Source organism: Balaenoptera physalus, assembly GCF_965194825.1.
Source record: "Balaenoptera physalus genome assembly, contig: HAP1_SCAFFOLD_367, whole genome shotgun sequence".
NCBI lineage: Eukaryota > Metazoa > Chordata > Mammalia > Artiodactyla > Balaenopteridae > Balaenoptera > Balaenoptera physalus.
The window spans coordinates 739,766-753,611 of record NW_028126313.1 but is presented as its reverse complement, the minus strand read 5'-3'; positions in this window follow the sequence as shown (position 1 = coordinate 753,611).

Sequence of the window (13,846 nt, the reverse complement as noted above, 5' to 3'; positions counted from 1 at the left end):
TTAGGGTTAGGGCTCGTTTTAGGGTATTCGTTAGGATTAGGGTACGTGTTAGGGTTAGGGTAGGGGTTAGGGTTAGGGTACGCGTTAGTGTTAGGGTAGTTATTAAACCTATCCCACTCTCTAGATACCCCTTAGCACGTAAAGGAATATTATTTGGAGGTCCAGCCATGGAGAAGAGTTTAGACACTAGGATAAAATAAGGAACACACCCATTATAAACAAATCACATTAGGATTCTCTTTTTAAGCTGTTCCTTAAAACACTAGTGCTTAGGATATCTATTGGAGTCAGAAGCAATCAAGGGTAGCCTAGGGTTACGGTTAGGCTTGGGGTTAGGCTTAGGGTACGGCTTAGGGTACGAGTTCGGGGAGGGGTTCGGGTACGGCGTAGGGTATGGGTTAGGGTTAGGGTTAGGGTTAGTGTTAGGGTTAGGGCTCGGTTTAGGGTACGGGTTAGGATTAGGGTACATGTTAGGGTTAGGGTAGGGGTTAGGGTTAGGGTACGCGTTAGGGTTAGGGTAGTTATTAAACCTATCCCACTCTCTAGATACCCCTTAGCACGTAAAGGAATATTATTTGGGGTTCCAGCCATGGAGAAGAGTTTAGACACTAGGATAAGATAAGGAACACACCCATTATAAAGAAATCACGTTAGGATTCTCTTTTTAATCTGTTCCTTAAAACACTAGTGCTTAGGAAATCTATTGGAGGCAGAAGCAGTAAAGGGTAGCCTAGGGTTAGGGTTAGGCTTAGGGTACGGCTTAGGGTACGGCGTACGGTACGGGTTCGGGGAGGGCTTCGGGTACGGCGTAGGGTATGGGTTAGGGTTAGGGTTAGGGTTAGTGTTAGGGTTAGGGTTCAGTTTAGGGTATTGGTTAGGATTAGGGTACAGGTTAGGGTTAGGGTACACGTTAGTGTTAGGGTAGTTATTAAACCTATCCCACTCTCTAGATACCCCTTAGCACGTAAAGGAATATTATTTGGAGGTCCACCCATGGAGAAGAGTTTAGACACTAGGATAAGATAAGGAACACACCCATTATAAAGAAATCTCATTAGGATTCTTTTTTTAAGCTGTTCCTTAAAACACTAGTGCTTAAGAAATCTATTGGAGGCATAAGCATTCAAGGGTAGCCTAGTGTTAGGGTTAGGCTTAGGGTTAGGCTTAGGGTACGGCTTAGGGTACGGGTTCGGTGAGGGCTTCGGGTACGGCGTAGGGTATGGGTTAGGGTTAGGGTTAGGGTTAGTGTTAGGGTTAGGGCTCGGTTTAGGATACGGGTTAGGATTAGGGTACGTGTTAGGGCTAGGGTAGAGGTTAGGGTTAGGGTACGCGTTAGGGTTAGGGTAGTTATTAAACCTATCCCACTCTCTAGATACCCCTTAGCACGTAAAGGAATATTGTTTGGGGGTGCAGACATGGAGAAGAGTTTTGACACCAGGATAAGATAAGGTACACACCCATTATAAAGAAATCACATTAGGATTCTCTTTTTAAGCTGTTCCTTAAAACACTAATGCTTAGGAAACCTACTGGAGGCAGAAGCAGTCAAGGGTAGCCTAGGGTTAGGGTTAAGCTTAGGGTTAGGGTTAGGGTACGGCTTAGGGTACGGGTTCGGGGAGGGGTTCGGGCACGGCGTAGGGTATGGTTTAGGGTTAGGGTTAGGGTTAGTGTTAGGGTTAGGGATCGGTTTAGGGTACGGGTTAGGATTAGGGTATGTGTTAGGGTTAGGGTAGGGGTTAGGGTTAGGGTACGCGTTAGGGTTAGGGTAGTTATTAAACCTATCCCACTCTCTAGATACCCCTTAGCACGTAAAGGAATATTATTTGGGGTTCCAGCCATGGAGAAGAGTTTAGACACTAGGATAAGATAAGGAACACACCCATTATAAAGAAATCACATTAGGATTCTCTTTTTAATCTGTTCCTTAAAACACTAGTGCTTAGGAAATCTATTGGAGGCAGAAGGAGTCAAGGGTAGCCTAGGGTTAGGGTTAGGCTTAGGGTACGGCTTAGCGTACGGCTTACGGTACGGGTTCGGGGAGGGCTTCGGGTACGGCGTAGGGTATGGGTTAGGGTTAGGGTTAGGGTTAGTGTTAGGGTTCAGTTTAGGGTATTGGTTAGGATTAGGGTACAGGTTAGGGTTAGGGTACACGTTAGTGTTAGGGTAGTTATTAAACCTATCCCACTCTCTAGATACCCCTTGGCACATAAAGGAATATTATTCGGAGGTCCAGCCATGGAGAAGAGTTTAGACACAAGGATAAGATAAGGAACACACCCATTATAAAGAAATCACATTAGGATTCTCTTTTTAAGCTGTTCCTTAAAACACTAGTGCTTAGGAAATCTATTGGAGGCAGAAGCAGTCAAGGGTAGCCTAGGGTTAGGGTTAGGCTTAGGGTTAGGCTTAGGGTACGGCTTAGGGTACGGGTTCGGGGAGGGGTCCAGGTACGGCGTAGGGAATGGGTTAGGGTTAGGTTTAGGGTTAGTGTTAGGGTTAGGGCTCGGTTTAGGGTATTGGTTAGGATTAGGGTACGTGTTAGGGTTAGGGTAGGGGTTAGGGTTAGGGTACGCGTTAGTGTTAGGGTACTTATTAAAGCTATCCCACTCTCTAAATACCCCTTAGCACGTAAAGGTATATTATTTGGAGGTCCAGCCATGGAGAAGAGTTTAGACACGAGGATAAGATAAGGAACACACCTATTATAAAGAAATCACATTAGGATTCTCTTTTTAAGCTGTTCCTTAAAACACTAGTGCTTAGGAAATCTACTGGAGGTAGAAGCAGTCAAGGGTAGCCTAGGGTTAGGGATAGGCTTAGGGTACGGCTTAGGGTACGGCTTAGGGTACGGGTTCGGGGAGGGGTTCGTGTACGGCGGAGGGTATGGGTTAGGTTTACGGTTTCAGTTAGTGTTAGGGTTAGGGCTCCGTTTAGGGTACGGGATAGGATTAGGTTACGTGTTAGGGTTAGGGTAGGGGTTAGGGTTAGGGTACGCGTTAGTGTTAGGGTAGTTATTAAACCTATCCCACTCTCTAGATACCCCTTAGCACGTAAAGGAATATTATTTGGAGGTCCAGCCATGGAGAAGAGTTTAGACACTAGGATAAGATAAGGAACACACCCATTATAAAGAAATCACATTAGGATTCTCTTTTTAAGCTGTTCCTTAAAACACTAGTGCTTAGGAAATCTACTGGAGGTAGAAGCAGTCAAGGGTAGCCTAGGGTTAGGGTTAGGCTTAGGGTATGGCTTAGGGTACGGCTTAGGGTACGGGTTCGGGGAGGGGTTCGTGTACGGCGGAGGGTATGGGTTAGGGTTAGGGTTTGGGTTAGTGTTACGGTTAGGGCTCAGTTTAGGGTAGGGGTTAGGATTAGGTTACGTGTTAGGGTTAGGGTAGGGGTTAGGGTTAGGGTACGCGTTAGTGTTAGGGTAGTTATTAAACCTATCTCACTATCTAGATACCCCTTAGCACGTAAAGGAATATTATTTGGGGGTCCAGCCATGGAGAAGAGTTTAGACACTAGGATAAGATATGGAACACACCCATTATAAAGAAATCACATTAGGATTCTCTTTTTAAGCTGTTCCTTAAAACACTAGTGCTTAGGAAATCTATTGGAGGCAGAAGCAGTCAAGGGTAGCCTAGGGTTAGGGTTAGGCTTAGGGTTAGGCTTAGGGTACGGCTTAGGGTACGGTTTCGGGGAGGGCTTCTGGTACGGCGTAGGGTATGGGTTGGGGTTAGGGTTAGGGTTAGTGTTAGGGTTAGGGCTCGGTTTAGGGTACGGGTTAGGATTAGGGTACGTGTTAGGGTTAGGGTAGGGGTTAGGGTTAGGGTAAGCATTACGGTTAGGGTAGTTATTAAACCTATCCCACTATCTAGATACCACTTATCAGGTAAAGCCATATTATTTCGGGGTCCATCCATGGAGAAGAGTTTAGACACTAGGATAAGACAAGGAACACACCCATTATAAAGAAATCACATTAGGATTCTCTTTTTAAGCTGTTCCTTAAAACACTAGTGCTTAGGAAATCTATTGGAGGCATAAGCAGTCAAGGGTAGCCTAGGGTTAGGGTTAGGCTTAGGGTTAGGCTTAGGGTACGGCTTAGGGTACGGGTTCGGTGAGGGCTTCGGGTACGGCGTAGTGTATCGGTTAGGGTTAGGGTTAGGGTTAGTGTTAGGGTTAGGGCTCGGTTTAGGGTACGGGTTAGGATTAGGGTACGTGTTATGGTTAGGGTAGGGGTTAGGGTTAGGGTACGCGTTAGGGTTAGGGTAGTTATTAAACCTATCCCACTCTCTAGATACCCCTTAGCACGTAAAGGAATATTATTTGGGGGTCCAGCCATGGAGAAGAGTTTAGACACTAGGATAAGATATGGAACACACCCATTATAAAGAAATCACATTAGGATTCTCTTTTTAAGCTGTTCCTTAAAACACTAGTGCTTAGGAAATCTATTGGAGGCAGAAGCAGTCAAGGGTAGCCTAGGGTTAGGGTTAGGCTTAGGGTACGGCTTAGGGTCCGGCTTAGGGTATGGGTTCGGGGAGGGCTTCGGGTACGGCGTAGGGTATGGGTTAGGGTTAGGGTTAGGGTTAGTGTTAGGGTTAGGGCTCGGTTTAGGGTATTGGTTAGGATTAGGGTACGTGTTAGTGTTAGGGTAGGGGTTAGGGTTAGGGTACGCGTTAGTGTTAGGGTAGTTATTAAACCTATCCCACTCTCTAGATACCCCTTAGCACGTAAAGGAATATTATTTGGAGGTCCAGCCATGGAGAAGAGTTTAGACACTAGGATAAAATAAGGAACACACCCATTATAAAGAAATCACATTAGGATTCTCTTTTTAAGCTGTTCCTTAAAACACTAGTGCTTAGGAAATCTATTGGAGTCAGAAGCAATCAAGGGTAGCCTAGGGTTAGGGTTAGGCTTGGGGTTAGGCTTAGGGTACGGCTTAGGGTACGAGTTCGGGGAGGGGTTCGGGTACGGCGTAGGGTATGGGTTAGGGTTAGGGTTAGGGTTAGTGTTAGGGTTAGGGCTCGGTTTAGGGTACGGGTTAGGATTAGGGTACATGTTAGGGTTAGGGTAGGGGTTAGGGTTAGGGTACGCGTTAGGGTTAGGGTAGTTATTAAACCTATCCCACTCTCTAGATACCCCTTAGCACGTAAAGGAATATTATTTGGGGTTCCAGCCATGGAGAAGAATTTAGACACTAGGATAAGATAAGGAACACACCCATTATAAAGAAATCACGTTAGGATTCTCTTTTTAATCTGTTCCTTAAAACACTAGTGCTTAGGAAATCTATTGGAGGCAGAAGCAGTCAAGGGTAGCCTAGGGTTAGGGTTAGGCTTAGGGTACGGCTTAGGGTACGGCGTACTGTACGGGTTCGGGGAGGGCTTCGGGTACGGCGTAGGGTATGGGTTAGGGTTAGGGTTAGGGTTAGTGTTAGGGTTAGGGTTCAGTTTAGGGTATTGGTTAGGATTAGGGTACAGGTTAGGGTTAGGGTACACGTTAGTGTTAGGGTAGTTATTAAACCTATCCCACTCTCTAGATACCCCTTAGCACGTAAAGGAATATTATTTGGAGGTCCACCCATGGAGAAGAGTTTAGACACTAGGATAAGATAAGGAACACACCCATTATAAAGAAATCTCATTAGGATTCTCTTTTTAAGCTGTTCCTTAAAACACTACTGCTTAAGAAATCTATTGGAGGCATAAGCATTCAAGGGTAGCCTAGGGTTAGGGTTAGACTTAGGGTTAGGCTTAGGGTACGGCTTAGGGTACGGGTTCGGTGAGGGCTTCGGGTACGGCGTAGGGTATGGGTTAGGGTTAGGGTTAGGGTTAGTGTTAGGGTTAGGGATCGGTTTAGGGTACGGGTTAGGATTAGGGTATGTGTTAGGGTTAGGGTAGGGGTTAGGGTTAGGGTACGCGTTAGGGTTAGGGTAGTTATTAAACCTATCCCACTCTCTAGATACCCCTTAGCACGTAAAGGAATATTATTTGGGGTTCCAGCCATGGAGAAGAGTTTAGACACTAGGATAAGATAAGGAACACACCCATTATAAAGAAATCACATTAGGATTCTCTTTTTAATCTGTTCCTTAAAACACTAGTGCTTAGGAAATCTATTGGAGGCAGAAGCAGTCAAGGGTAGCCTAGGGTTAGGGTTAGGCTTAGGGTACGGCTTACGGTACGGGTTCGGGGAGGGCTTCGGGTACGGCGTAGGGTATGGGTTAGGGTTAGGGTTAGGGTTAGTGTTAGGGTTAGGGTTCAGTTTAGGGTATTGGTTAGGATTAGGGTACAGGTTAGGGTTAGGGTACACGTTAGTGTTAGGGTAGTTATTAAACCTATCCCACTCTCTAGATACCCCTTAGCACGTAAAGGAATATTATTTGGAGGTCCACCCATGGAGAAGAGTTTAGACACTAGGATAAGATAAGGAACACACCCATTATAAAGAAATCACATTAGGATTCTCTTTTTAAGCTGTTCCTTAAAACACTAGTGCTTAGGAAATCTCTTGGAGGCAGAAGCAGTCAAGGGTAGCCTAGTGTTAGGGTTAGGCTATGGAACGGCTTAGGGTACGGCTTAGGGTACGGGTTCGGGGAGGGCTTCCGGTACGGCGTAGGGTATGGGTTAGGGTTAGGGTTAGGGTTAGTGTTAGGGTTAGGGCTCGGTTTAGGGTATTGGTTAAGATTAGGGTACGTGTTAGTGTTAAGGTAGGGGTTAGGGTTAGGGTACGCGTTAGTGTTAGGGTAGTTATTAAACCTATCCCACTCTCTAGATACCCCTTAGCACGTAAAGGAATATTATTTGGGGGTCCAGCCATGGAGAAGAGTTTAGACACTAGGATAAGATATGGAACACACCCATTATAAAGAAATCACATTAGGATTCTCTTTTTAAGCTGTTCCTTAAAACACTAGTGCTTAGGAAATCTATCGGAGGCAGAAGCCGTCAAGGGTAGCCTAGGGTTAGGGTTAGGCTTAGGGTTAGGCTTAGGGTACGGCTTAGGGTACGGGTTCGGTGAGGGCTTCGGCTACGGCGTAGGGTATGGGTTAGGGTTAGGGTTAGGGTTAGTGTTAGGGTTAGGGCTCGGTTTAGGGTATGGGTTAGGATTAGGGTACGTGTTAGGGCTAGGGTAGAGGTTAGGGTTAGGGTACGCGTTAGGGTTAGGGTAGTTATTAAACCTATCCCACTCTCTAGATACCCCTTAGCACGTAAAGGAATATTATTTGGGGGTGCAGACATGGAGAAGAGTTTTGACACCAGGATAAGATAAGGAACACACCTATTATAAAGAAATCACATTAGGATTCTCTTTTTAAGCTGTTCCTTAAAACACTAGTGCTTAGGAAATCTATTGGTGGTAGAAGCAGTCAAGGGTAGCCTAGGGTTAGGGTTAGGCTTAGGGTACGGCTTAGGGTACGGCTTAGGGAACGGGTTCGGGGAGGGGTTCGTGTACGGCGGAGGGTATGGGTTAGGGTTAGGGTTTGGGTTAGTGTTAGGGTTAGGGCTCCGTTTAGGCTACGGGATAGGATTAGGGTACGTGTTAGGGTTAGAGTACGGGTTAAGGTTAGGGTACGCGTTAGGGTTAGGGTAGTTATTAAACCTATCCCACTCTCTAGATACCCCTTAGCACGTAAAGGAATATTATTTCTGGGTCCAGCCATGGAGAAGAGTTTAGACACTAGGATAAGATAAGGAACACACCATTATAAAGAAATCACATTAGGATTCTCTTTTTAAGCTGTTCCTTAAAACACTAGTGCTTAGGAAATCTATTGTAGGCAGAAGCAGTCAAGGGTAGCCTAGGGTTAGGGTTAGGCTTAGGGTTAGGCTTAGGGTACGGCTTCGGGTACGGGTTCGGGGAGGGCTTCTGGTACGGCGTATGGTATGGGTTGGGGTTAGGGTTAGGGTTAGTGTTAGGGTTAGGGCTCGGTTTAGGGTACGGGTTAGGATTAGGGTACGTGTTAGGGTTAGGGTAGGGGTTAGGGTTAGGGTACGCATTACGGTTAGGGTACTTATTAAACCTATCCCACTATCTAGATACCCCTTAGCAGGTAAAGCCATATTATTTGGGGGTCCATCCATGGAGAAGAGTTTAGACACTAGGATAAGACAAGGAACACACCCATTATAAAGAAATCACATTAAGATTCTCTTTTTAAGCTGTTCCTTAAAACACTAGTGCTTAAGAAATCTATTGGAGGCATAAGCAGTCAAGGGTAGCCTAGGGTTAGAGTTAGGCTTAGGGTTAGGCTTAGGGTACGGGTTCGGTGAGGGTTTCGGGTACGGCGTAGTGTATCAGTTAGGGTTAGGGTTAGGGTTAGTGTTAGAGTTAGGGCTCGGTTTAGGGTACGGGTTAGATTTAGGGTACGTGTTATGGTTAGGGTAGGGGTTAGGGTTAGGGTACGCGTTAGGGTTAGGGTAGTTATTAAACCTATCCCACTCTCTAGATACCCTTTAGCACGTAAAGGAATATTATTTGGGGGTTCAGCCATGGAGAAGAGTTTAGACACTAGGATAAGTTATGGAACACACCGATTATAAAGAAATCACATTAGGATTCCCTTTTTAAGCTGTTCCTTAAAACACTAGTGCTTAGGAAATCTATTGGAGGCAGAAGCAGTCAAGGGTAGCCTAGGGTTAGGGTTAGGCTTAGGGTACGGCTTAGGGTACGGCTTAGGGTATGGGTTCGGGGAGGGCTTCGGGTACGGCGTAGGGTATGGGTTAGGGTTAGGGTTAGTGTTAGGGTTAGGGTTCAGTTTAGGGTATTGGTTAGGATTAGGGTACAGGTTAGGGTTAGGGTACACGTTAGTGTTAGGGTAGTTATTAAACCTATCCCACTCTCTAGATACCCCTTAGCACGTAAAGGAATATTATTTGGAGGTCCACCCATGGAGAAGAGTTTAGACACTAGGATAAGATAAGGAACACACCCATTATAAAGAAATCACATTAGGATTCTCTTTTTAAGCTGTTCCTTAAAACACTAGTGCTTAGGAAATCTATTGGAGGCAGAAGCAGTCAAGGGTAGCCTAGTGTTAGGGTTAGGCTATGGAACGGCTTAGGGTACGGCTTAGGGTACGGGTTCGGGGAGGGCTTCGGGTACGGCGTAGGGTATGGGTTAGGGTTAGGGTTAGGGTTAGTGTTAGGGTTAGGGCTCGGTTTAGGGTATTGGTTAAGATTAGGGTACGTGTTAGTGTTAAGGTAGGGGTTAGGGTTAGGGTACGCGTTAGTGTTAGGGTAGTTATTAAAACTATCCCACTCTCTAGATACCCCTTAGCACATAAAGGAATATTATTCGGAGATCCAGCCATGGAAAAGAGTTTAGACACTAGGATAAGATAAGGAACACACCCATTATAATGAAATCACATTAGGATTCTCTTTTTAAGCTGTTCCTTAAAACAGTAGTGCTTAGGAAATCTATTGGAGGCAGAAGCAGTCAAGGGTAGCCTAGGGTTAGGGTTAGGCTTAGGGTTAGGCTTAGGGTACGGCTTAGGGTACGGGTTCGGGGAGGGGTCCGCGTACGGCGTAGGGAATGGGTTAGGGTTAGGTTTAAGGTTAGTGTTAGGGTTAGGGCTCGGTTTAGGGTATTGGTTAGGATTAGGGTACGTGTTAGGGTTAGGGTAGGGGTTAGGGTTAGGGTACGCGTTAGTGTTAGGGTACTTATTAAAGCTATCCCACTCTCTAAATACCCCTTAGCACGTAAAGGTATATTATTTGGAGGTCCAGCCATGGAGAAGAGTTTAGACACGAGGATAAGATAAGGAACACACCTATTATAAAGAAATCACATTAGGATTCTCTTTTTAAGCTGTTCCTTAAAACACTAGTGCTTAGGAAATCTATTGGTGGTAGAAGCAGTCAAGGGTAGCCTAGGGTTAGGGTTAGGCTTAGGGTACGGCGTAGGGTACGGCTTAGGGTACGGGTTCGGGGAGGGGTTCGTGTACGGCGGAGGGTATGGGTTAGGGTTAGGGTTTGGGTTAGTGTTAGGGTTAGGGCTCCGTTTAGGCTACGGGATAGGATTAGGGTACGTGTTAGGGTTAGAGTAAGGGTTAAGGTTAGGGTACGCGTTAGGGTTAGGGTAGTTATTAAACCTATCCCACTCTCTAGATACCCCTTAGCACGTAAAGGAATATTATTTCTGGGTCCAGCCATGGAGAAGAGTTTAGACACTAGGATAAGATAAGGAACACACCATTATAAAGAAATCACATTAGGATTCTCTTTTTAAGCTGTTCCTTAAAACACTAGTGCTTAGGAAATCTATTGTAGGCAGAAGCAGTCAAGGGTAGCCTAGGGTTAGGGTTAGGCTTAGGGTTAGGCTTAGGGTACGGCTTCGGGTACGGGTTCGGGGAGGGCTTCTGGTACGGCGTAGGGTATGGGTTGGGGTTAGGGTTAGGGTTAGTGTTAGGGTTAGGGCTCGGTTTAGGGTACGGGTTAGGATTAGGGTACGTGTTAGGGTTAGGGTAGGGGTTAGGGTTAGGGTACGCATTACGGTTAGGGTACTTATTAAACCTATCCCACTATCTAGATACCCCTTAGCAGGTAAAGCCATATTATTTGGGGGTCCATCCATGGAGAAGAGTTTAGACACTAGGATAAGACAAGGAACACACCCATTATAAAGAAATCACATTAAGATTCTCTTTTTAAGCTGTTCCTTAAAACACTAGTGCTTAAGAAATCTATTGGAGGCATAAGCAGTCAAGGGTAGCCTAGGGTTATGGTTAGGCTTAGGGTTAGGCTTAGGGTACGGGTTCGGTGAGGGCTTCGGGTACGGCGTAGTGTATCGGTTAGGGTTAGGGTTAGGGTTAGTGTTAGAGTTAGGGCTCGGTTTAGGGTACGGGTTAGGATTAGGGTACGTGTTATGGTTAGGGTAGGGGTTAGGGTTAGGGTACGCGTTAGGGTTAGGGTAGTTATTAAACCTATCCCACTCTCTAGATACCCCTTAGCACGTAAAGGAATATTATTTGGGGGTTCAGCCATGGAGAAGAGTTTAGACACTAGGATAAGTTATGGAACACACCGATTATAAAGAAATCACATTAGGATTCCCTTTTTAAGCTGTTCCTTAAAACACTAGTGCTTAGGAAATCTATTGGAGGCAGAAGCAGTCAAGGGTAGCCTAGGGTTAGGGTTAGGCTTAGGGTACGGCTTAGGGTACGGCTTAGGGTATGGGTTCGGGGAGGGCTTCGGGTACGGCGTAGGGTATGGGTTAGGGTTAGGGTTAGTGTTAGGGTTAGGGTTCAGTTTAGGGTATTGGTTAGGATTAGGGTACAGGTTAGGGTTAGGGTACACGTTAGTGTTAGGGTAGTTATTAAACCTATCCCACTCTCTAGATACCCCTTAGCACGAAAAGGAATATTATTTGGAGGTCCACCCATGGAGAAGAGTTTAGACACTAGGATAAGTTAAGGAACACACCCATTATAAAGAAATCACATTAGGATTCTCTTTTTAAGCAGTTCCTTAAAACACTAGTGCTTAGGAAATCTATTGGAGGCAGAAGCAGTCAAGGGTAGCCTAGTGTTAGGGTTAGGCTATGGAACGGATTAGGGTACGGCTTAGGGTACGGGTTCGGGGAGGGCTTCTGGTACGGCGTAGGGTATGGGTTAGGGTTAGGGTTAGGGTTAGGGTTAGGGCTCGGTTTAGGGTATTGGTTAAGATTAGGGTACGTGTTAGTGTTAAGGTAGGGGTTAGGGTTAGGGTACGCGTTAGTGTTAGGGTAGTTATTAAAACTATCCCACTCTCTAGATACCCCTTAGCACATAAAGGAATATTATTCGGAGATCCAGCCATGGAGAAGAGTTTAGACATTGGATAAGATAAGGAACACACCCATTATAAAGAAATCACATTAGGATTCTCTTTTTAAGCTGTTCCTTAAAACACTAGTGCTTAGGAAATCTATTGGAGGCAGAAGCAGTCAAGGGTAGCCTAGGGTTAGGGTTAGGCTTAGGGTTAGGCTTAGGGTACGGCTTAGGGTACGGGTTCGGGGAGGGGTCCGGGTACGGCGTAGGGAATGGGTTAGGGTTAGGTTTAGGGTTAGTGTTAGGGTTAGGGCTCGGTTTAGGCTATTGGTTAGGATAAGGGTACGCTTTAGGGTTAGGGTAGGGGTTAGGGTTAGGGTACGCGTTAGTGTTAGGGTACTTATTAAAGCTATCCCACTCTCTAAATACCCCTTAGCACGTAAAGGTATATTATTTGGAGGTCCAGCCATGGAGAAGAGTTTAGACACGAGGATAAGATAAGGAACACACCTATTATAAAGAAATCACATTAGGATTCTCTTTTTAAGCTGTTCCTTAAAACACTAGGGCTTAGGAAATCTATTGGAGGTAGAAGCAGTCAAGGGTAGCCTAGGGTTAGGGTTAGGCTTAGGGTACGGCTTAGGGTACGGCTTAGGGTACGGGTTCGGGGAGGGGTTCGTGTACGGCGGAGGGTATGGGTTAGGGTTAGGGTTTGGGTTAGTGTTAGGGTTAGGGCTCCGTTTAGGCTACGGGATAGGATTAGGGTACGTGTTAGGGTTAGAGTACGGGTTAAGGTTAGGGTACGCGTTAGGGTTAGGGTAGTTATTAAACCTATCCCACTCTCTAGATACCCCTTAGCACGTAAAGGAATATTATTTCTGGGTCCAGCCATGGAGAAGAGTTTAGACTCTAGGATAAGATAAGGAACACACCCATTATAAAGAAATCACATTAGGATTCTCTTTTTAAGCTGTTTCTTAAAACACTAGTGCTTAGGAAATCTATTGTAGGCAGAAGCAGTCAAGGGTAGCCTAGGGTTAGGGTTAGGCTTAGGGTTAGGCTTAGGGTACGGCTTCGGATACGGGTTCGGGGAGGGCTTCTGGTACGGCGTAGGGTATGGGTTGGGGATAGGGTTAGCGTTAGTGTTAGGGTTAGGGCTCGGTTTAGGGTACGGGTTAGGATTAGGGTACGTGTTAGGGTTAGGGTAGGGGTTAGGGTTAGGGTACGCATTACGGTTAGGGTAGTTATTAAACCTATCCCACTATCTAGATACCCCTTAGCAGGTAAAGCCATATTATTTGGGGGTCCATCCATGGAGAAGAGTTTAGACACTAGGATAAGACAAGGAACACACCCATTATAAAGAAATCACATTAGGATTCTCTTTTTAAGCTGTTTCTTAAAACACTAGTGCTTAGGAAATCTATTGGAGGCAGAAGCAGTCAAGGGTAGCCTAGGGTTAGGGTTAGGCTTAGGGTTAGGCTTAGGGTACGGCTTAGGGTACGGGTTCGGTGAGGGCTTCGGGTACGGCGTAGTGTATCGGTTAGGGTTAGGGTTAGGGTTAGTGTTAGGGTTAGGGCTCGGTTTAGGGTACGGGTTAGGATTAGGGTACGTGTTATGGTTAGGGTAGGGGTTAGGGTTAGGGTACGCGTTAGGGTTAGGGTAGTTATTAAACCTATCCCACTCTCTAGATACCCCTTAGCACATAAAGTAATATTATTTGGGGGTCCTGGCATGGAGAAGAGTTTAGACACAAGAATAAGATAAGGAACACACCCATTATAAAGAAATCACATTAGGATTCTCTTTTTAAGCTGTTCCTTAAAACACTAATGCTTAGGATATCTATTGGAGGCAGAAGCAGTCAAGGGTAGCCTAGGGTTAGGGTTAGGCTTAGGGTTAGGGTTAGGGTACGGATTAGGGTACGGGTTCGGTGAGGGGTTCGGGCACGGCGTAGGGTATGGGTTAGGGTTAGGTTTAGGGTTAGTGTTAGGGTTAGGGATCGGTTTAGGGTACGGGTTAGGATTAGGGTACACGTTAGGGTTAGGGTAGGGGTTAGGGTTAGGGTAGGCGTTAGGGTTAG